Source organism: Symsagittifera roscoffensis, chromosome 3 (genome assembly GCF_963678635.1).
Source record: "Symsagittifera roscoffensis chromosome 3, txSymRosc1.1, whole genome shotgun sequence".
NCBI lineage: Eukaryota > Metazoa > Xenacoelomorpha > Acoela > Convolutidae > Symsagittifera > Symsagittifera roscoffensis.
Genome location: NC_087064.1, coordinates 61,198,238 through 61,217,360, shown reverse-complemented (window position 1 = coordinate 61,217,360; position 19,123 = coordinate 61,198,238). Strand labels below are relative to the sequence as shown.

Sequence of the window (19,123 nt, the reverse complement as noted above, 5' to 3'; positions counted from 1 at the left end):
TTCAGGGCAAATAAAAAATCTTTTCAATTTTTCTATATTTTATATAACAGAAAAAACATTTCAACCAAAAACTTCGAAAAAAGGATGATCATTAGCAAACACAGTCTCTTAGTGAACATCATACAGCCCGACTAGCTCAGTCGTTAGAGCATGGAATTCTTCCTCCCAGGGTCGTGGGTTCGAGCCCCACTTTGGGCGAAAATTTTTTATGTTCAAAAAACAATATTTTGCAAATCCAATTGACGGAGAGCTTAAAAGCAAATTTAAAAAAAACCTTTTCAATTCTTCTATATTTTGTATAACAAAAAAAAACAGTTCAACCGAAAAGTTCGGAAAAAGAATGATCATTACCAAACACAGTCTCTTAGTTATCATCATACAGCCCGGCTAACTCAGTCGTTAGAGCATGGAATTCTTCCTCCCAGGGTCGTGGGTTCGAGCCCCACGTTGGTCGAAAATTTTTTATAATGTTCAAAAAACAATATTTTTCAAATCCAAACGACGGACAGCTTCAGGGCAAATAAAAAATCTTTTCAATTTTTCTATATTTTATATAACAGAAAAAACAATTCAACCAAAAACTTCGGAAAAAAGATGATCATTAGCAAACACAGTCTCTTAGTTATCATCATACAGCCCGGCTAGCTCAGTCGGTAGAGCATGGGACTCTTAATCCCAGGGTCGTGGGTTCGTGCCCCACGTTGGGCGAACATTTTTTATGTTCAAAAAACAATATTTTGCAAATCCAATTGACGGAGAGCTTAAAAGCAAATTATAAAAACCTTTTCAATTCTTCTATATTTTATATAACAAAAAACAGTTCAACCGAAACTTTCGGAAAAAGGATGATCATTACCAAACGCAGTCTCTTGGTTATCATCGTACAGCCCGGCTAACTCAGTCGTTAGAGCATGGAATTCTTCCTCCCAGGGTCGTGGGTTGGAGCCCCACGTTGGGCGAAAATTTTTTATTATGTTCAAAAAACAATATTTTTCAAATCCAAACGACGGACAGCTTCAGGGCAAATAAAAAATCTTTTCAATTTTTCTATATTTTATATAACAGAAAAAACAATTCAACCAAAAACTTCGGAAAAAAGATGATCATTAGCAAACACAGTCTCTTAGTTATCATCATGCAGCCCGGCTAGCTCAGTCGGTAGAGCATGGGACTCTTAATCCCAGGGTCGTGGGTTCGTGCCCCACGTTGGGCGAACATTTTTTATGTTCAAAAAACAATATTTTGCAAATCCAATTGACGGAGAGCTTAAAAGCAAATTATAAAAACCTTTTCAATTCTTCTATATTTTATATAACAAAAAACAGTTCAACCGAAACTTTCGGAAAAAGGATGATCATTACCAAACGCAGTCTCTTGGTTATCATCGTACAGCCCGGCTAACTCAGTCGTTAGAGCATGGAATTCTTCCTCCCAGGGTCGTGGGTTGGAGCCCCACGTTAAGCGAAAATTTTTTATTATGTTCAAAAAACAATATTTTTCAAATCCAAACGACGGACAGCTTCAGGGCAAATAAAAAAATCTTTTCAATTTTTCTATATTTTATATAACAGAAAAAACAATTCAACCAAAAACTTCGGAAAAAAGATGATCATTAGCAAACACAGTCTCTTAGTAACCATCATACAGCCCGGCTAGCTCAGTCGGTAGAGCATGGGACTCTTAATCCCAGGGTCGTTGGTTCGAGCCCCACGTTGGGCGAAAAGTTTTTATGGTACTTAAAAAACAATCTTTTGCGAATCCATTTGACGGAGTGCTTAAACGCAATTGAAAAAAAACCTTATCAATTCCTCTATATTTTATTCAACAGTAAAAACAATTCAACAAAAATTTCGGAAAAAGGGTGATCATTAGCAAACACAGTCTCTTAGTTAACATCATACAGCCCCGCTAGCTCAGTCGGTAGAGCATGAGACTCTTAATCCCAGGGTCATGGGTTCGAGCACCAAATTGGGCGAAAAAGTTTTCATAATATTCAAAAAAAAACAATATTTTTCAAAACCAAATGACGGACAGCTTCAGGGCAAATAAAAAATCTTTTCAATTTTTCTATATTTTATATAACAGAAAAAACAATTCAACCAAAAACTTCGGAAAAAAGATGATCATTAGCAAACACAGTCTCTTAGTTATCATCATACAGCCCGGCTAGCTCAGTCGGTAGAGCATGGGACTCTTAATCCCAGGGTCGTGGGTTCGAGCCCCACGTTGGGCGAAAAGTTTTTATGGTATTCAAAAAACAATCTTTTGCGAATCCATTTCACGGAGTGCTTAAACGCAATCGAAAAAAAAACCTTATCAATTCCTCTTTATTTTATTCAACAGAAAAAACAATTCAACGAAAATTTCCGAAAAAGGGTGATCATTAGCAAACACAGTCTCTTAGTTAACATCATACAGCCACGCTAGCTCAGTCGGTAGAGCATGAGACTCTTAATCCCAGGGTCATCGGTTCGAGCACCAAATTGGGCGAAAAGTTTTCATAATCTTCAAAAAAAAAACAATATTTTTCAAAACCAAATGACGGACAGCTTCAGGGCAAATAAAAAATCTTTTCAATTTTTCTATATTTTATATAACAGAAAAAACAATTCAACCAAAAACTTCGGAAAAAAGATGATCATTAGCAAACACAGTCTCTTAATTAAAATCATACAGCCCGGCTAGCTCAGTCGGTAGAGCATGGGACTCTTAATCCCAGGGTCGTGGGTTCGAGCCCCACGTTGGGCGAAAAGTTTTTATGTTATTCAAAAAACAATCTTTTGCGAATCCATTTCACGGAGTGCTTAAACGCAATCGAAAAAAAACCTTATCAATTCCTCTATATTTTATTCAACAGAAAAAACAATTCAACAAAAATTTCGGAAAAAGGGTGATCATTAGCAAACACAGTCTTTTAGTTAACATCATACAGCCCCGCTAGCTCAGTCGGTAGAGCATGAGACTCTTAATCCCAGGGTCATCGGTTCGAGCACCAAATTGGGCGAAAAGTTTTCATAATCTTCAAAAAAAAAACAATATTTTTCAAAACCAAATGACGGACAGCTTCAGGGCAAATAAAAAATCTTTTCAATTTTTCTATATTTTATATAACAGAAAAAACAATTCAACCAAAAACTTCGGAAAAAAGATGATCATTAGCAAACACAGTCTCTTAGTTAACATCATACAGCCCCGCTAGCTCAGTCGGTAGAGCATGAGACTCTTAATCCCAGGGTCATGGGTTCGAGCACCAAATTGGGCGAAAAAGTTTTCATAATATTCAAAAAAAAACAATATTTTTCAAAACCAAATGACGGACAGCTTCAGGGCAAATAAAAAATCTTTTCAATTTTTCTATATTTTATATAACAGAAAAAACAATTCAACCAAAAACTTCGGAAAAAAGATGATCATTAGCAAACACAGTCTCTTAGTTATCATCATACAGCCCGGCTAGCTCAGTCGGTAGAGCATGGGACTCTTAATCCCAGGGTCGTGGGTTCGAGCCCCACGTTGGGCGAAAAGTTTTTATGGTATTCAAAAAACAATCTTTTGCGAATCCATTTCACGGAGTGCTTAAACGCAATCGAAAAAAAAACCTTATCAATTCCTCTTTATTTTATTCAACAGAAAAAACAATTCAACGAAAATTTCGGAAAAAGGGTGATCATTAGCAAACACAGTCTCTTAGTTAACATCATACAGCCACGCTAGCTCAGTCGGTAGAGCATGAGACTCTTAATCCCAGGGTCATCGGTTCGAGCACCAAATTGGGCGAAAAGTTTTCATAATCTTCAAAAAAAAACAATATTTTTCAAAACCAAATGACGGACAGCTTCAGGGCAAATAAAAAATCTTTTCAATTTTTCTATATTTTATATAACAGAAAAAACAATTCAACCAAAAACTTCGGAAAAAAGATGATCATTAGCAAACACAGTCTCTTAATTAACATCATACAGCCCGGCTAGCTCAGTCGGTAGAGCATGGGACTCTTAATCCCAGGGTCGTGGGTTCGAGCCCCACGTTGGGCGAAAAGTTTTTATGTTATTCAAAAAACAATCTTTTGCGAATCCATTTCACGGAGTGCTTAAACGCAATCGAAAAAAAACCTTATCATTTCCTCTATATTTTATTCAACAGAAAAAACAATTCAACAAAAATTTCGGAAAAAGGGTGATCATTAGCAAACACAACCTTTTAGTTAACATCATACAGCCCCGCTAGCTCAGTCGGTAGAGCATGAGACTCTTAATCCCAGGGTCATCGGTTCGAGCACCAAATTGGGCGAAAAGTTTTCATAATCTTCAAAAAAAAAAAACAATATTTTTCAAAACCAAATGACGGACAGCTTCAGGGCAAATAAAAAATCTTTTCAATTTTTCTATATTTTATATAACAGAAAAAACAATTCAACCAAAAACTTCGGAAAAAAGATGATCATTAGCAAACACAGTCTCTCAATTAACATCATACAGCCCGGCTAGCTCAGTCGGTATAGCATGGGACTCTTAATCCCAGGGTCGTGGGTTCGAGCCCCACGTTGGGCGAAAAGTTTTTATGGTATTCAAAAAACAATCTTTTGCGAATCCATTTCACGGAGTGCTTAAACGCAATCGAAAAAAAACCTTATCAATTCCTCTATATTTTATTCAACAGAAAAAACAATTCAACAAAAATTTCGGAAAAAGGGTGATCATTAGCAAACACAGTCTCTTAGTTAACATCATACAGCCCCGCTAGCTCAGTCGGTAGAGCATGAGACTCTTAATCCCAGGGTCATCGGTTCGAGCACCAAATTGGGCGAAAATTTTTCATAATCTTCAAAAAAAAACAATATTTTTCAAATCCAAATGACGGACAGCTTCAGGGCAAATAAAAAATCTTTTCAATTTTTCTATATTTTATATAACAGAAAAAACATTTCAACCAAAAACTTCGAAAAAAGGATGATCATTAGCAAACACAGTCTCTTAGTGAACATCATACAGCCCGGCTAGCTCAGTCGTTAGAGCATGGAATTCTTCCTCCCAGGGTCGTGGGTTCGAGCCCCACGTTGGGCGAAAATTTTTTATGTTCAAAAAACAATATTTTGCAAATCCAATTGACGGAGAGCTTAAAAGCAAATTAAAAAAAACCTTTTCAATTCTTCTATATTTTGTATAACAAAAAAAAACAGTTCAACCGAAAAGTTCGGAAAAAGGATGATCATTACCAAACACAGTCTCTTGGTTATCATCATACAGCCCGGCTAACTCAGTCGTTAGAGCATGGAATTCTTCCTCCCAGGGTTGTGGGTTCGAGCCCCACGTTGGTCGAAAATTTTTTATAATGTTCAAAAAACAATATTTTTCAAATCCAAACGACGGACAGCTTCAGGGCAAATAAAAAATCTTTTCAATTTTTCTATATTTTATATAACAGAAAAAACATTTCAACCAAAAACTTCGAAAAAAGAATGATCATTAGCAAACACAGTCTCTTAGTGAACATCATACAGCCCGGCTAGCTCAGTCGTTAGAGCATGGAATTCTTCCTCCCAGGGTCGTGGGTTCGAGCCCCACGTTGGGCGAAAATTTTTTATGTTCAAAAAACAATATTTTGCAAATCCAATTGACGGAGAGCTTAAAAGCAAATTAAAAAAAACCTTTTCAATTCTTCTATATTTTGTATAACAAAAAAAAACAGTTCAACCGAAAAGTTCGGAAAAAGGATGATCATTACCAAACACAGTCTCTTGGTTATCATCATACAGCCCGGCTAACTCAGTCGTTAGAGCATGGAATTCTTCCTCCCAGGGTCGTGGGTTCGAGCCCCACGTTGGGCGAAAATTTTTTATGTTCAAAAAACAATATTTTGCAAATCCAATTGACGGAGAGCTTAAAAGCAAATTTAAAAAAAAACCTTTTCAATTCTTCTATATTTTGTATAACAAAAAAAAACAGTTCAACCAAAAACTTCGGAAAAAAGATGATCATTAGCAAACACAGTCTCTTAGTTATCATCATACAGCCCGGCTAGCTCAGTCGGTAGAGCATGGGACTCTTAATCCCAGGATCGTGGGTTCGAGCCCCACGTTGGGCGAAAAGTTTTTATGGTATTTAAAAAACAATCTTTTGCGAATCCAGTTGACGGAGTGCTTAAACGCAATTGAAAAAAAACCTTATCAATTCCTCTATATTTTATTCAACAGAAAAAACAATTCAACAAAAATTTCGGAAAAAGGGTGATCATTAGCAAACACAGTCTCTTAGTTAGCATCATACAGCCCCGCTAGCTCAGTCGGTAGAGCATGAGACTCTTAATCCCAGGGTCATGGGTTCGAGCACCAAATTGGGCGAAAAGTTTTCATAATCTTCAAAAAAAAACAATATTTTTCAAAACCAAATGACGGACAGCTTCAGGGCAAATAAAAAATCTTTTCAATTTTTCTATATTTTATATAACAGAAAAAACATTTCAACCAAAAACTTCGGAAAAAGGATGATCATTAGCAAACACAGTCTCTTAGTTATGATCATACAGCCCGGCTAGCTCAGTCGGTAGAGCATGGGACTCTTAATCCCAGGGTCGTGGGTTCGAGCCCCACGTTGGGCGAAAAGTTTTTATGTTCAAAAAACAATATTTTGCAACTCCAATTGACGGAGAGCTTAAAAGCAAATTAAAAAAACCTTTTCAATTCTTCTATATTTTATATAACAAAAAACAGTTCAACCGAAAATTTCGGAAAAAGGATGATCATTACCAAACACAGTCTCTTGGTTATCATCATACAGCCCGGCTAACTCAGTCGTTAGAGCATGGAATTCTTCCTCCCAGGGTCGTGGGTTCGAGCCCCACGTTGGGCGAAAAGTCTTTATGGTATTCAAAAAACAATCTTTTGCGAATCCATTTCACGGAGTGCTTAAACGCAATCGAAAAAAAACCTTATCAATTCCTCTTTATTTTATTCAACAGAAAAAACAATTCAACGAAAATTTCGGAAAAAGGGTGATCATTAGCAAACACAGTCTCTTAGTTAACATCATACAGCCACGCTAGCTCAGTCGGTAGAGCATGAGACTCTTAATCCCAGGGTCATCGGTTCGAGCACCAGATTGGGCGAAAAGTTTTCATAATCTTCAAAAAAAAACAATATTTTTCAAAACCAAATGACGGACAGCTTCAGGGCAAATAAAAAATCTTTTCAATTTTTCTATATTTTATGTAACAGAAAAAACAATTCAACCAAAAACTTCGGAAAAAAGATGATCAGTAGCAAACACAGTCTCTTAATTAACATCATACAGCCCGGCTAGCTCAGTCGGTAGAGCATGGGACTCTTAATCCCAGGGTCGTGGGTTCGAGCCCCACGTTGGGCGAAAAGTTTTTATGTTATTCAAAAAACAATCTTTTGCGAATCCATTTCACGGAGTGCTTAAACGCAATCGAAAAAAAACCTTATCAATTCCTCTATATTTTATTCAACAGAAAAAACAATTCAACAAAAATTTCGGAAAAAGGGTGATCATTAGCAAACACAGTCTTTTAGTTAACATCATACAGCCCCGCTAGCTCAGTCGGTAGAGCATGAGACTCTTAATCCCAGGGTCATCGGTTCGAACACCAAATTGGGCGAAAAGTTTTCATAATCTTCAAAAAAAAAAACAATATTTTTCAAAACCAAATTACGGACAGCTTCAGGGCAAATAAAAAATCTTTTCAATTTTTCTATATTTTATATAACAGAAAAAACAATTCAACCAAAAACTTCGGAAAAAAGATGATCATTAGCAAACACAGTCTCTCAATTAACATCATACAGCCCGGCTAGCTCAGTCGGTATAGCATGGGACTCTTAATCCCAGGGTCGTGGGTTCGAGCCCCACGTTGGGCGAAAAGTTTTTATGGTATTCAAAAAACAATCTTTTGCGAATCCAATTGACGGAGAGCTTAAAAGCAAATTAAAAAAAACCTTTTCAATTCTTCTATATTTTATTCAACAGAAAAAACAATTCAACAAAAATTTCGGAAAAAGGGTGATCATTAGCAAACACAGTCTTTTAGTTAACATCATACAGCCCCGCTAGCTCAGTCGGTAGAGCATGAGACTCTTAATCCCAGGGTCATCGGTTCGAGCACCAAATTGGGCGAAAAGTTTTCATAATCTTCAAAAAAAAAACAATATTTTTCAAAACCAAATGACGGACAGCTTCAGGGCAAATAAAAAATCTTTTCAATTTTTCTATATTTTATATAACAGAAAAAACAATTCAACCAAAAACTTCGGAAAAAAGATGATCATTAGCAAACACAGTCTCTCAATTAACATCATACAGCCCGGCTAGCTCAGTCGGTATAGCATGGGACTCTTAATCCCAGGGTCGTGGGTTCGAGCCCCACGTCGGGCGAAAAGTTTTTATGTTATTCAAAAAACAATCTTTTGCGAATCCATTTCACGGAGTGCTTAAACGCAATCGAAAAAAAACCTTATCAATTCCTCTATATTTTATTCAACAGAAAAAACAATTCAACAAAAATTTCGGAAAAAGGGTGATCATTAGCAAACACAGTCTTTTAGTTAACATCATACAGCCCCGCTAGCTCAGTCGGTAGAGCATGAGACTCTTAATCCCAGGGTCATCGGTTCGAGCACCAAATTGGGCGAAAATTTTTCATAATCTTCAAAAAAAAACAATATTTTTCAAATCCAAATGACGGACAGCTTCAGGGCAAATAAAAAATCGTTTCAATTTTTCTATATTTTATATAACAGAAAAAACATTTCAACCAAAAACTTCATTAATTTCATATCTTCATTCATTTCATACAGCCCGGCTAGCTCAGTCGGTAGAGCATGGGATTCTTACTCCCAGGGTCGTGGGTTCGAGCCTCAAGATGGGCGAAAACTTTTCATAATATTCGAAAAACAATATTTTGCAAATCCATTTGACGTAGAGCTTAAACGCAAATGAAAAAAAAAACGTTTTCAATACTTCTATATTTCATATAACAGAAAAAATTAAATCAACCAAAAACTTCGGAAAAAGGATTATCATTAGCAAACACAGTCTCTTAGTGAACATCATACAGCCCGGCTAGCTCAGTCGTTAGAGCATGGAATTCTTCCTCCCAGGGTCGTGGGTTCGAGCCCCACGTTGAGCGAAAATTTTTTATGTTCAAAAAACAATATTTTGCAAATCCAATTGACGGAGAGCTTAAAAGCAAATTAAAAAAAACCTTTTCAATTCTTCTATATTTTGTATAACAAAAAAAAACAGTTCAACCGAAAAGTTCGGAAAAAGGATGATCATTACCAAACACAGTCTCTTGGTTATCATCATACAGCCCGGCTAATTCAGTCGTTAGAGCATGGAATTCTTCCTCCCAGGGTCGTGGGTTCGAGCCCCACGTTGGTCGAAAATTTTTTATAATGTTCAAAAAACAATATTTTTCAAATCCAAACGACGGACAGCTTCAGGGCAAATAAAAAATCTTTTCAATTTTTCTATATTTTATATAACAGAAAAAACATTTCAACCAAAAACTTCGAAAAAAGGATGATCATTAGCAAACACAGTCTCTTAGTGAACATCATACAGCCCGGCTAGCTCAGTCGTTAGAGCATGGAATTCTTCCTCCCAGGGTCGTGGGTTCGAGCCCCACGTTGGGCGAAAATTTTTTATGTTCAAAAAACAATATTTTGCAAATCCAATTGACGGAGAGCTTAAAAGCAAATTAAAAAAAAACATTTTCAATTCTTCTATATTTTGTATAACAAAAAAAAAACAGTTCAACCGAAAAGTTCGGAAAAAGGATGATCATTACCAAACACAGTCTCTTGGTTATCATCATACAGCCCGGCTAACTCAGTCGTTAGAGCATGGAATTCTTCCTCCCAGGGTCGTGGGTTCGAGCCCCACGTTGGGCGAAAATTTTTTATGTTCAAAAAACAATATTTTGCAAATCCAATTGACGGAGAGCTTAAAAGCAAATTAAAAAAAAACCTTTTCAATTCTTCTATATTTTGTATAACAAAAAAAAACAGTTCAACCAAAAACTTCGGAAAAAAGATGATCATTAGCAAACACAGTCTCTTAGTTATCATCATACAGCCCGGCTAGCTCAGTCGGTAGAGCATGGGACTCTTAATCCCAGGGTCGTGGGTTCGAGCCCCACGTTGGGCGAAAAGTTTTTATGGTATTTAAAAAACAATCTTTTGCGAATCCATTTGACGGAGTGCTTAAACGCAATTGAAAAAAAACCTTATCAATTCCTCTATATTTTATTCAACAGAAAAAACAATTCAACAAAAATTTCGGAAAAAGGGTGATCATTAGCAAACACAGTCTCTTAGTTAGCATCATACAGCCCCGCTAGCTCAGTCGGTAGAGCATGAGACTCTTAATCCCAGGGTCATGGGTTCGAGCACCAAATTGGGCGAAAAGTTTTCATAATCTTCAAAAAAAAAACAATATTTTTCAAAACCAAATGACGGACAGCTTCAGGGCAAATAAAAAATCTTTTCAATTTTTCTATATTTTATATAACAGAAAAAACATTTCAACCAAAAACTTCGGAAAAAGGATGATCATTAGCAAACACAGTCTCTTAGTTATCATCATACAGTCCGGCTAGCTCAGTCGGTAGAGCATGGGACTCTTAATCCCAGGGTCGTGGGTTCGAGCCCCACCTTGGGCGAAAAGTTTTTATGTTCAAAAAACAATATTTTGCAACTCCAATTGACGGAGAGCTTAAAAGCAAATTAAAAAACCTTTTCAATTCTTCTATATTTTATATAACAAAAAACAGTTCAACCGAAAATTTCGGAAAAAGGATGATCATTACCAAACACAGTCTCTTGGTTATCATCATACAGCCCGGCTAACTCAGTCGTTAGAGCATGGAATTCTTCCTCCCAGGGTCGTGGGTTCGAGCCCCACGTTGGGCGAAAAGTCTTTATGGTATTCAAAAAACAATCTTTTGCGAATCCATTTGACGGAGTGCTTAAACGCAATTGAAAAAAAAACCTTATCAATTCCTCTACATTTTATTCAACAGAAAAAACAATTCAACCAAAAACTTCGGAAAAAAGATGATCATTAGCAAACACAGTCTCTTAGTTATCATCATACAGCCCGGCTAGCTCAGTCGGTAGAGCATGGGACTCTTAATCCCAGGGTCGTGGGTTCGAGCCCCACGTTGGGCGAAAAATTTTTATGGTATTCAAAAAACAATCTTTTGCGAATCCATTTCACGGAGTGCTTAAACGCAATCGAAAAAAAACCTTATCAATTCCTCTTTATTTTATTCAACAGAAAAAACAATTCAACGAAAATTTCGGAAAAAGGGTGATCATTAGCAAACACAGTCTCTAAGTTAACATCATACAGCCCCGCTAGCTCAGTCGGTAGAGCATGAGACTCTTAATCCCAGGGTCATCGGTTCGAGCACCAAATTGGGCGAAAAGTTTTCATAATCTTCAAAAAAAAACAATATTTTTCAAAACCAAATGACGGACAGCTTCAGGGCAAATAAAAAATCTTTTCAATTTTTCTATATTTTATATAACAGAAAAAACAATTCAACCAAAAACTTCGGAAAAAAGATGATCATTAGCAAACACAGTCTCTTAATTATCATCATACAGCCCGGCTAGCTCAGTCGGTAGAGCATGGGACTCTTAATCCCAGGGTCGTGGGTTCGAGCCCCACGTTGGGCGAAAAGTTTTTATGTTATTCAAAAAACAATCTTTTGCGAATCCATTTCACGGAGTGCTTAAACGCAATCGAAAAAAAACCTTATCAATTCCTCTATATTTTATTCAACAGAAAAAACAATTCAACAAAAATTTCGGAAAAAGGGTGATCATTAGCAAACACAGTCTTTTAGTTAACATCATACAGCCCCGCTAGCTCAGTCGGTAGAGCATGAGACTCTTAATCCCAGGGTCATCGGTTCGAGCACCAAATTGGGCGAAAAGTTTTCATAATCTTCAAAAAAAAAACAATATTTTTCAAAACCAAATGACGGACAGCTTCAGGGCAAATAAAAAATCTTTTCAATTTTTCTATATTTTATATATCAGAAAAAACAATTCAACCAAAAACTTCGGAAAAAAGATGATCATTAGCAAACACAGTCTCTCAATTAACATCATACAGCCCGTCTAGCTCAGTCGGTATAGCATGGGACTCTTAATCCCAGGGTCGTGGGTTCGAGCCCCACGTTGGGCGAAAAGTTTTTATGGTATTCAAAAAACAATCTTTTGCGAATCCATTTCACGGAGTGCTTAAACGCAATCGAAAAAAAACCTTATCAATTCCTCTATATTTTATTCAACAGAAAAAACAATTCAACAAAAATTTCGGAAAAAGGGTGATCATTAGCCAACACAGTCTCTTAGTTAACATCATACAGCCCCGCTAGCTCAGTCGGTAGAGCATGAGACTCTTAATCCCAGGGTCATCGGTTCGAGCACCAAATTGGGCGAAAATTTTTCATAATCTTCAAAAAAAAACAATATTTTTCAAATCCAAATGACGGAGAGCTTCAGGGCAAATAAAAAATCTTTTCAATTTTTCTATATTTTATATAACAGAAAAAACATTTCAACCAAAAACTTCGAAAAAAGGATGATCATTAGCAAACACAGTCTCTTAGTGAACATCATACAGCCCGGCTAGCTCAGTCGTTAGAGCATGGAATTCTTCCTCCCAGGGTCGTGGGTTCGAGCCCCACGTTGGGCGAAAATTTTTTATGTTCAAAAAACAATATTTTGCAAATCCAATTGACGGAGAGCTTAAAAGCAAATTAAAAAAAAACCTTTTCAATTCTTCTATATTTTGTATAACAAAAAAAAACAGTTCAACCGAAAAGTTCGGAAAAAGGATGATCATTACCAACACAGTCTCTTGGTTATCATCATACAGCCCGGCTAACTCAGTCGTTAGAGCATGGAATTCTTCCTCCCAGGGTCCTGGGTTCGAGCCCCACGTTGGTCGAAATTTTTTTATAATGTTCAAAAAACAATATTTTTCAAATCCAAACGACGGACAGCTTCAGGGCAAATAAAAAATCTTTTCAATTTTTCTATATTTTATATAACAGAAAAAACATTTCAACCAAAAACTTCGAAAAAAGGATGATCATTAGCAAACACAGTCTCTTAGTGAACATCATACAGCCCGGCTAGCTCAGTCGTTAGAGCATGGAATTCTTCCTCCCAGGGTCGTGGGTTCGAGCCCCACGTTGGGCGAAAATTTTTTATGTTCAAAAAACAATATTTTGCAAATCCAATTGACGGAGAGCTTAAAAGCAAATTAAAAAAAACCTTTTCAATTCTTCTATATTTTGTATAACAAAAAAAAACAGTTCAACCGAAAAGTTCGGAAAAAGGATGATCATTACCAAACACAGTCTCTTGGTTATCATCATGCAGCCCGGCTAACTCAGTCGTTAGAGCATGGAATTCTTCCTCCCAGGGTCGTGGGTTCGAGCCCCACGTTGGGCGAAAATTTTTTATGTTCAAAAAACAATATTTTGCAAATCCAATTGACGGAGAGCTTAAAAGCAAATTAAAAAAAACCTTTTCAATTCTTCTATATTTTGTATAACAAAAAAAAAACAGTTCAACCAAAAACTTTGGAAAAAAGATGATCATTAGCAAACACAGTCTCTTAGTTATCATCATACAGCCCGGCTAGCTCAGTCGGTAGAGCATGGGACTCTTAATCCCAGGGTCGTGGGTTCGAGCCCCACGTTGGGCGAAAAGTTTTTATGGTATTTAAAAAACAATCTTTTGCGAATCCATTTGACGGAGTGCTTAAACGCAATTGAAAAAAAACCTTATCAATTCCTCTATATTTTATTCAACAGAAAAAACAATTCAACAAAAATTTCGGAAAAAGGGTGATCATTAGCAAACACAGTCTCTTAGTTAGCATCATACAGCCCCGCTAGCTCAGTCGGTAGAGCATGAGACTCTTAATCCCAGGGTCATGGGTTCGAGCACCAAATTGGGCGAAAAGTTTTCATAATCTTCAAAAAACAACAATATTTTTCAAAACCAAATGACGGACAGCTTCAGGGCAAATAAAAAATCTTTTCAATTTTTCTATATTTTATATAACAGAAAAAACATTTCAACCAAAAACTTCGGAAAAAGGATGATCATTAGCAAACACAGTCTCTTAGTTATCATACAGCCCGGCTAGCTCAGTCGGTAGAGCATGAGACTCTTAATCCCAGGGTCGTGGGTTCGAGCCCCACGTTGGGCGAAAAGTTTTTATGTTCAAAAAACAATATTTTGCAACTCCAATTGACGGAGAGCTTAAAAGCAAATTAAAAAACCTTTTCAATTCTTCTATATTTTATATAACAAAAAACAGTTCAACCGAAAATTTCGGAAAAAGGATGATCATTACCAAACACAGTCTCTTGGTTATCATCATACAGCCCGGCTAACTCAGTCGTTAGAGCATGGAATTCTTCCTCCCAGGGTCGTGGGTTCGAGCCCCACGTTGGGCGAAAAATTTTTATGGTATTCAAAACACAATCTTTTGCGAATCCATTTGACAGAGTGCTTAAACGCAATTAAAAAAAAACCTTATCAATTCCTCTATATTTTATTCAACAGAAAAAACAATTCAACAAAAATTTCGGGAAAAGGGTGATCATTAGCAAACACATAGAGCAAGCGGTCGAGATAAATACTGAGTTGATTGATATGGCTGCAAAAAGTGCCAATCCCGACGAATTGATACCGGCACAGGATATGTGGCTTCATAAGTTGACTCAAAGCAACGATAAAGTTTTGCAGGAAGCTATCACATATAAAACAAGTTTTGAGACAGTAACAGAGCCGGACAAAATTGATAGCAGCTCAAAAGTTTCTCATCATTCTGAAAAAAGTGAAAAACCCCGGTCGCATAAAACAGATACCCGCTCTAAGTTGTCGCATCGAAGCAGCCGACATCAGCAATCGGGCTCTCAGAAATCTAGTTATACCGCCGCTCCGTCGAAAACACTTTCTGAGAAAAAGCGCGTTTTAATGATTTTAAAGAAACAACAAGAGGAACTTGAGAGGCAGGCAAAGGTATCATTAAGACTGAAAGAACAACAAAGTCGTTTAGAGTTGGAAGAATTGGCTGAAGAACACAGGAAAAAACTGGCAGAAATTGAGTTGAAAGGGCTTGAGTTAGAAGATGAGTTGTCAGAAATCAGTGAGAATGCTGAGGAAAGTGGTTTAACTCGAATCTCTCCACAACTATCAATAGACGAAAAGGATCGTACGCGTCACTGGGTCGAATCTGTCGACCACAATCAGCCTGATGCTGTTGTAGTTCCCAATCAAGAGCAGCACGTTCGTTCAACAGCTCCTGAGGCAACTTATCCTGCATCAACAAATTACTTGGTCTCATCAAGTTTTACAGGCGTGAATAACCGCCCCGCAGCTTCTAGTGATCCGGGATTGTATTACAGTAACCACATTCACGGACAACATCATAATTTGTTGAATTTGGTCCGATCGCAGGTTTCCGTTAACAATCCAGTAGGGTTACAGCAGGTCATTCAACCTGTTTCTAATAATTTGCCTCAGCAAACTTTTTTGTCCACTCATCCGGTGCTAGGCAATCCAAACACAGGTTCAGTAGTCCCGGTAACTTCTGAAAACTATTTTGCTCCGCCATCATCTGCAGAAGTTCCTTCTGGTGTAACACCGTTTGTTCCTGCATCAACAGCAGTTAATCATGTTTCTTTAAGTCATCACACTGCAGGATCAGTAGTAGCTGGCTACCAAGCACCTGTAGCCCCATCACAACAGCATATGGGTGTTCCCGTTAGTAGTTATAACTTTTCAAGTGACCACTACAATCCTTATAGTAATTTGTGGAGACCAGCTGTTGCTACCCCTTTAATGTCAACTCAACAGCACTACGTTCCTTCGACAACTGTTTTTTCCGCAGTAACTCCGATTGTTCCTACGAATAATTTTGTTCCTATTACAAGTGGAGGGACTGTGTTCTTTGCGCAGCCTGAAAACTTTTCACATGCTAATCAACCGTTCGTTCCTGATTGTCACAGTCTTTTAGTTAACATCATACAGCCCGGCTAGCTCAGTCCGTAGAGCATGAGACTCTTAATCCCAGGGTCATGGGTTCGAGCACCAAATTGGGCAAAAACTTTTCATAATCTTCAAAAAAACAATATTTTTCAAATCCAAATGACGGACAGCTTCAGGGCAAATAAAAAATCTTTTCAATTTTTCTATATTTTATATAACAGAAAAAACATTTCAACCAAAAACTTCGGAAAAAAGATGATCATTAGCAAACACAGTCTCTTAGTTAACATCATACAGCCCGGCTAACTCAGTCGTTAGAGCATGGAATTCTTCCTCCCAGGGTCGTGGGTTCGAGCCCCACGTTGGGCGAAAAGTCTTTAAGGTATTCAAAAAACAATCTTTTGCGAATCCGTTTGACGGAGTGCTTAAACGCAATTGAAAAAAAATCTTATCAATTCCTCTATATTTTATTCAACAGAAAAAACAATTCAACAAAAATTTCGGAAAAAGGGTGATCATTAGCAAACACAGTCTCTTAGTTGACATCATACAGCCCGGCTAGCTCAGTCGGTAGAGCATGAGACTCTTAATCCCAGGGTCATGGGTTCGAGCACCAAATTGGGCAAGAAGTTTTCATAATCTTCTATAAAAAAAATATTTTTCAAATCCAAATGACGGACAGCTTCAGGGCAAATAAAAAATATTTTCAATTTTTCTATATTTTATATAACAGAAAAAACATTTCAACTAAAAACTTCGGAAAAAGGATTATCATTAGCAAACATAGTCTGTTAGTTATCATCATACAGCCCGGCTAGCTCAGTCGGTAGAGCATGGGACTCTTAATCCAAGGGTCGTGGGTTCGAGCCCCACGTTGGGCGAAAAGTCTTTATGGTATTCAAAAAATAATCTTTTGCGAATCCATTTGACGGAGTGCTTAAACGCAATTGAAAAAAAACCTTATCAATTCCTCTATATTTTATTCAACAGAAAAAACAATTCAACAAAAATTTCGGAAAAAGGGTGATCATTAGCAAACACAGTCTCTTAGTTGACATCATACAGCCCGGCTAGCTCAGTCGGTAGAGCATGAGACTCTTAATCCCAGGGTCATGGGTTCGAGCACCAAATTGGGCAAGAAGTTTTCATAATCTTCTAAAAAAAACAATATTTTTCAAATCCAAATGACGGACAGCTTCAGGGCAAATAAAAAATATTTTCAATTTTTCTATATTTTATATAACAGAAAAAACATTTCAACCAAAAACTTCGGAAAAAGGATGATCATTACCAAACACAGTCTCTTAGTTAACATCATACAGCCAGGCTAGCTCAGTCGGTAGAGCATGGGACTCTTAATCCAAGGGTCGTGGGTTCGAGCCCCACGTTGGGCGAAAAGTCTTTATGGTATTCAAAAAACAATCTTTTGCGAATCCATTTGACGGAGTGCTTAAACGCAATTGAAAAAAAACCTTATCAATTCCTCTATATTTTATTCAACAGAAAAAACAATTCAACAAAAATTTCGGAAAAAGGGTGATCATTAGCAACCACAGTCTCTTAGTTGACATCATACAGCCCGGCTAGCTCAGTCGGTAGAGCATGAGACTCTTAATCCCAGGGTCATGGGTTCGAGCACCAAATTGGGCAAGAAGTTTTCATAATCTTCTAAAAAAAACAATATTTTTCAAATCCAAATGACGGACAGCTTCAGGGCAAATAAAAAATATTTTCAATTTTTCTATATTTTATATTACAGAAAAAACATTTCAACCAAAAACTTCGGAAAAAGGATGATCATTACCAAACACAGTCTCTTAGTTAACATCATACAGCCCGGCTAGCTCAGTCGGTAGAGCATGGGACTCTTAATCCCAGGGTCGTGGGTTCGAGCCCCACGTTGGGCGAAAAGTCTTTATGGTATTCAAAAAACAATCTTTTGCGAATCCATTTGACGGAGTGCTTAAACGCAATTGAAAAAAAAACCTTATCAATTCCTCTACATTTTATTCAACAGAAAAAACAATTCAACAAAAATTTCGGAAAAAAGGGTGATCATTAGCAAACACAGTCTCTTAGTTGACATCATACAGCCCGGCTAGCTCAGTCGGTAGAGCATGAGACTCTTAATCCCAGGGTCATGGGTTCGAGCACCAAATTGGGCAAAAAGTTTTCATAATCTTCTAAAAAAAATAATATTTTTCAAATCCAAATGACGGACAGCTTCAGGGAAAATAAAAAATCTTTTCAATTTTTCTATATTTTATATAACAGAAAAAACATTTCAACCAAAAACTTCGGAAAAAGGATGATCATTACCAAACACAGTCTCTTAGTTAACATCATACAGCCCGGCTAGCTCAGTCGTTAGAGCATGGAATTCTTCCTCCCAGGGTTGTGGGTTCGAGCCCCACGTTGGGCGAAAAGTCTTTATGGTATTCAAAAAACAATCTTTTGCGAATCCATTTGACGGAGTGCTTAAACGCAATTGAAAAAAAAACTTTATCAATTCCTCTATATTTTATTCAACAGAAAAAACAATTCAACAAAAATTTCGGAAAAAGGGTGATCATTAGCAAACATAGTCTCTTAGTTAACATCATACAGCCCCGCTAGCTCAGTCGGTAGAGCATGAGACTCTTAATCCCAGGCTCATTGGTTCGAGCACCAAATTAGGCGAAAAGTTTTCATAATCTTCAAAAAAAAAAACAATATTTTTCAAATCCAAATGACGGACAGCTTCAGGGAAAATAAAAAATCTTTTCAATTTTTCTATATTTTATATAACAGAAAACACATTTCAACCAAAAACTTCGGAAAAAGGATGATCATTACCAAACACAGTCTCTTAGTTAACATCATACAGCCCGGCTAGCTCAGTCGTTAGACCATGGAATTCTTCCTCCCAGGGTCGTGGGTTCGAGCCCCACGTTGGGCGAAAAGTCTTTATGGTATTCAAAAAACAATCTTTTGCGAATCCATTTGACGGAGTGCTTAAACGCAATTGAAAAAAAAACTTTATCAATTCCTCTATATTTTATTCAACAGAAAAAACAATTCAACAAAAATTTCGGAAAA

At 37.0% G+C, this 19,123-nt stretch overlaps 34 non-coding genes across 34 annotated transcripts; all 34 read left to right on the top strand.

The window, feature by feature from the left end:
* Nucleotides 1-635: 635 nt before the first annotated feature.
* Nucleotides 636-708, top strand: Trnak-cuu (transfer RNA lysine (anticodon CUU)). Its single transcript has one exon. It is a non-coding gene; the product is annotated as a tRNA-Lys (tRNA).
* A 432-nt stretch (nt 709-1,140) lies between these two features.
* Trnak-cuu (transfer RNA lysine (anticodon CUU)) lies at nt 1,141-1,213 on the top strand. Its single transcript has one exon. It is a non-coding gene; the product is annotated as a tRNA-Lys (tRNA).
* A 433-nt stretch (nt 1,214-1,646) lies between these two features.
* Nucleotides 1,647-1,719, top strand: Trnak-cuu (transfer RNA lysine (anticodon CUU)). The gene has a single exon. It is a non-coding gene; the product is annotated as a tRNA-Lys (tRNA).
* Nucleotides 1,720-2,160: 441 nt separating this feature from the next.
* Nucleotides 2,161-2,233, top strand: Trnak-cuu (transfer RNA lysine (anticodon CUU)). Its single transcript has one exon. It is a non-coding gene; the product is annotated as a tRNA-Lys (tRNA).
* A 442-nt stretch (nt 2,234-2,675) lies between these two features.
* Trnak-cuu (transfer RNA lysine (anticodon CUU)) lies at nt 2,676-2,748 on the top strand. The gene has a single exon. It is a non-coding gene; the product is annotated as a tRNA-Lys (tRNA).
* Nucleotides 2,749-3,447: 699 nt separating this feature from the next.
* Nucleotides 3,448-3,520, top strand: Trnak-cuu (transfer RNA lysine (anticodon CUU)). The gene has a single exon. It is a non-coding gene; the product is annotated as a tRNA-Lys (tRNA).
* A 441-nt stretch (nt 3,521-3,961) lies between these two features.
* Trnak-cuu (transfer RNA lysine (anticodon CUU)) lies at nt 3,962-4,034 on the top strand. The gene has a single exon. It is a non-coding gene; the product is annotated as a tRNA-Lys (tRNA).
* A 443-nt stretch (nt 4,035-4,477) lies between these two features.
* Nucleotides 4,478-4,550, top strand: Trnak-cuu (transfer RNA lysine (anticodon CUU)). The gene has a single exon. It is a non-coding gene; the product is annotated as a tRNA-Lys (tRNA).
* A 440-nt stretch (nt 4,551-4,990) lies between these two features.
* Nucleotides 4,991-5,063, top strand: Trnak-cuu (transfer RNA lysine (anticodon CUU)). Its single transcript has one exon. It is a non-coding gene; the product is annotated as a tRNA-Lys (tRNA).
* A 436-nt stretch (nt 5,064-5,499) lies between these two features.
* Nucleotides 5,500-5,572, top strand: Trnak-cuu (transfer RNA lysine (anticodon CUU)). The gene has a single exon. It is a non-coding gene; the product is annotated as a tRNA-Lys (tRNA).
* A 439-nt stretch (nt 5,573-6,011) lies between these two features.
* Nucleotides 6,012-6,084, top strand: Trnak-cuu (transfer RNA lysine (anticodon CUU)). The gene has a single exon. It is a non-coding gene; the product is annotated as a tRNA-Lys (tRNA).
* Nucleotides 6,085-6,524: 440 nt separating this feature from the next.
* On the top strand, nt 6,525-6,597 carry Trnak-cuu (transfer RNA lysine (anticodon CUU)). Its single transcript has one exon. It is a non-coding gene; the product is annotated as a tRNA-Lys (tRNA).
* Nucleotides 6,598-7,288: 691 nt separating this feature from the next.
* On the top strand, nt 7,289-7,361 carry Trnak-cuu (transfer RNA lysine (anticodon CUU)). Its single transcript has one exon. It is a non-coding gene; the product is annotated as a tRNA-Lys (tRNA).
* A 442-nt stretch (nt 7,362-7,803) lies between these two features.
* Nucleotides 7,804-7,876, top strand: Trnak-cuu (transfer RNA lysine (anticodon CUU)). Its single transcript has one exon. It is a non-coding gene; the product is annotated as a tRNA-Lys (tRNA).
* Nucleotides 7,877-8,317: 441 nt separating this feature from the next.
* Nucleotides 8,318-8,390, top strand: Trnak-cuu (transfer RNA lysine (anticodon CUU)). Its single transcript has one exon. It is a non-coding gene; the product is annotated as a tRNA-Lys (tRNA).
* A 421-nt stretch (nt 8,391-8,811) lies between these two features.
* Nucleotides 8,812-8,884, top strand: Trnak-cuu (transfer RNA lysine (anticodon CUU)). Its single transcript has one exon. It is a non-coding gene; the product is annotated as a tRNA-Lys (tRNA).
* A 696-nt stretch (nt 8,885-9,580) lies between these two features.
* On the top strand, nt 9,581-9,653 carry Trnak-cuu (transfer RNA lysine (anticodon CUU)). Its single transcript has one exon. It is a non-coding gene; the product is annotated as a tRNA-Lys (tRNA).
* Nucleotides 9,654-10,093: 440 nt separating this feature from the next.
* Nucleotides 10,094-10,166, top strand: Trnak-cuu (transfer RNA lysine (anticodon CUU)). Its single transcript has one exon. It is a non-coding gene; the product is annotated as a tRNA-Lys (tRNA).
* A 441-nt stretch (nt 10,167-10,607) lies between these two features.
* Nucleotides 10,608-10,680, top strand: Trnak-cuu (transfer RNA lysine (anticodon CUU)). Its single transcript has one exon. It is a non-coding gene; the product is annotated as a tRNA-Lys (tRNA).
* A 435-nt stretch (nt 10,681-11,115) lies between these two features.
* Nucleotides 11,116-11,188, top strand: Trnak-cuu (transfer RNA lysine (anticodon CUU)). The gene has a single exon. It is a non-coding gene; the product is annotated as a tRNA-Lys (tRNA).
* A 440-nt stretch (nt 11,189-11,628) lies between these two features.
* Nucleotides 11,629-11,701, top strand: Trnak-cuu (transfer RNA lysine (anticodon CUU)). Its single transcript has one exon. It is a non-coding gene; the product is annotated as a tRNA-Lys (tRNA).
* Nucleotides 11,702-12,142: 441 nt separating this feature from the next.
* Trnak-cuu (transfer RNA lysine (anticodon CUU)) lies at nt 12,143-12,215 on the top strand. The gene has a single exon. It is a non-coding gene; the product is annotated as a tRNA-Lys (tRNA).
* Nucleotides 12,216-12,655: 440 nt separating this feature from the next.
* Trnak-cuu (transfer RNA lysine (anticodon CUU)) lies at nt 12,656-12,728 on the top strand. The gene has a single exon. It is a non-coding gene; the product is annotated as a tRNA-Lys (tRNA).
* A 436-nt stretch (nt 12,729-13,164) lies between these two features.
* On the top strand, nt 13,165-13,237 carry Trnak-cuu (transfer RNA lysine (anticodon CUU)). Its single transcript has one exon. It is a non-coding gene; the product is annotated as a tRNA-Lys (tRNA).
* Nucleotides 13,238-13,675: 438 nt separating this feature from the next.
* Trnak-cuu (transfer RNA lysine (anticodon CUU)) lies at nt 13,676-13,748 on the top strand. The gene has a single exon. It is a non-coding gene; the product is annotated as a tRNA-Lys (tRNA).
* Nucleotides 13,749-14,185: 437 nt separating this feature from the next.
* On the top strand, nt 14,186-14,258 carry Trnak-cuu (transfer RNA lysine (anticodon CUU)). The gene has a single exon. It is a non-coding gene; the product is annotated as a tRNA-Lys (tRNA).
* A 2,339-nt stretch (nt 14,259-16,597) lies between these two features.
* Nucleotides 16,598-16,670, top strand: Trnak-cuu (transfer RNA lysine (anticodon CUU)). Its single transcript has one exon. It is a non-coding gene; the product is annotated as a tRNA-Lys (tRNA).
* Nucleotides 16,671-16,853: 183 nt separating this feature from the next.
* Nucleotides 16,854-16,926, top strand: Trnak-cuu (transfer RNA lysine (anticodon CUU)). The gene has a single exon. It is a non-coding gene; the product is annotated as a tRNA-Lys (tRNA).
* Nucleotides 16,927-17,109: 183 nt separating this feature from the next.
* Nucleotides 17,110-17,182, top strand: Trnak-cuu (transfer RNA lysine (anticodon CUU)). Its single transcript has one exon. It is a non-coding gene; the product is annotated as a tRNA-Lys (tRNA).
* A 184-nt stretch (nt 17,183-17,366) lies between these two features.
* Trnak-cuu (transfer RNA lysine (anticodon CUU)) lies at nt 17,367-17,439 on the top strand. The gene has a single exon. It is a non-coding gene; the product is annotated as a tRNA-Lys (tRNA).
* A 183-nt stretch (nt 17,440-17,622) lies between these two features.
* On the top strand, nt 17,623-17,695 carry Trnak-cuu (transfer RNA lysine (anticodon CUU)). The gene has a single exon. It is a non-coding gene; the product is annotated as a tRNA-Lys (tRNA).
* Nucleotides 17,696-17,879: 184 nt separating this feature from the next.
* Nucleotides 17,880-17,952, top strand: Trnak-cuu (transfer RNA lysine (anticodon CUU)). The gene has a single exon. It is a non-coding gene; the product is annotated as a tRNA-Lys (tRNA).
* Nucleotides 17,953-18,137: 185 nt separating this feature from the next.
* Nucleotides 18,138-18,210, top strand: Trnak-cuu (transfer RNA lysine (anticodon CUU)). The gene has a single exon. It is a non-coding gene; the product is annotated as a tRNA-Lys (tRNA).
* Nucleotides 18,211-18,394: 184 nt separating this feature from the next.
* On the top strand, nt 18,395-18,467 carry Trnak-cuu (transfer RNA lysine (anticodon CUU)). Its single transcript has one exon. It is a non-coding gene; the product is annotated as a tRNA-Lys (tRNA).
* Nucleotides 18,468-19,123: the final 656 nt, after the last annotated feature.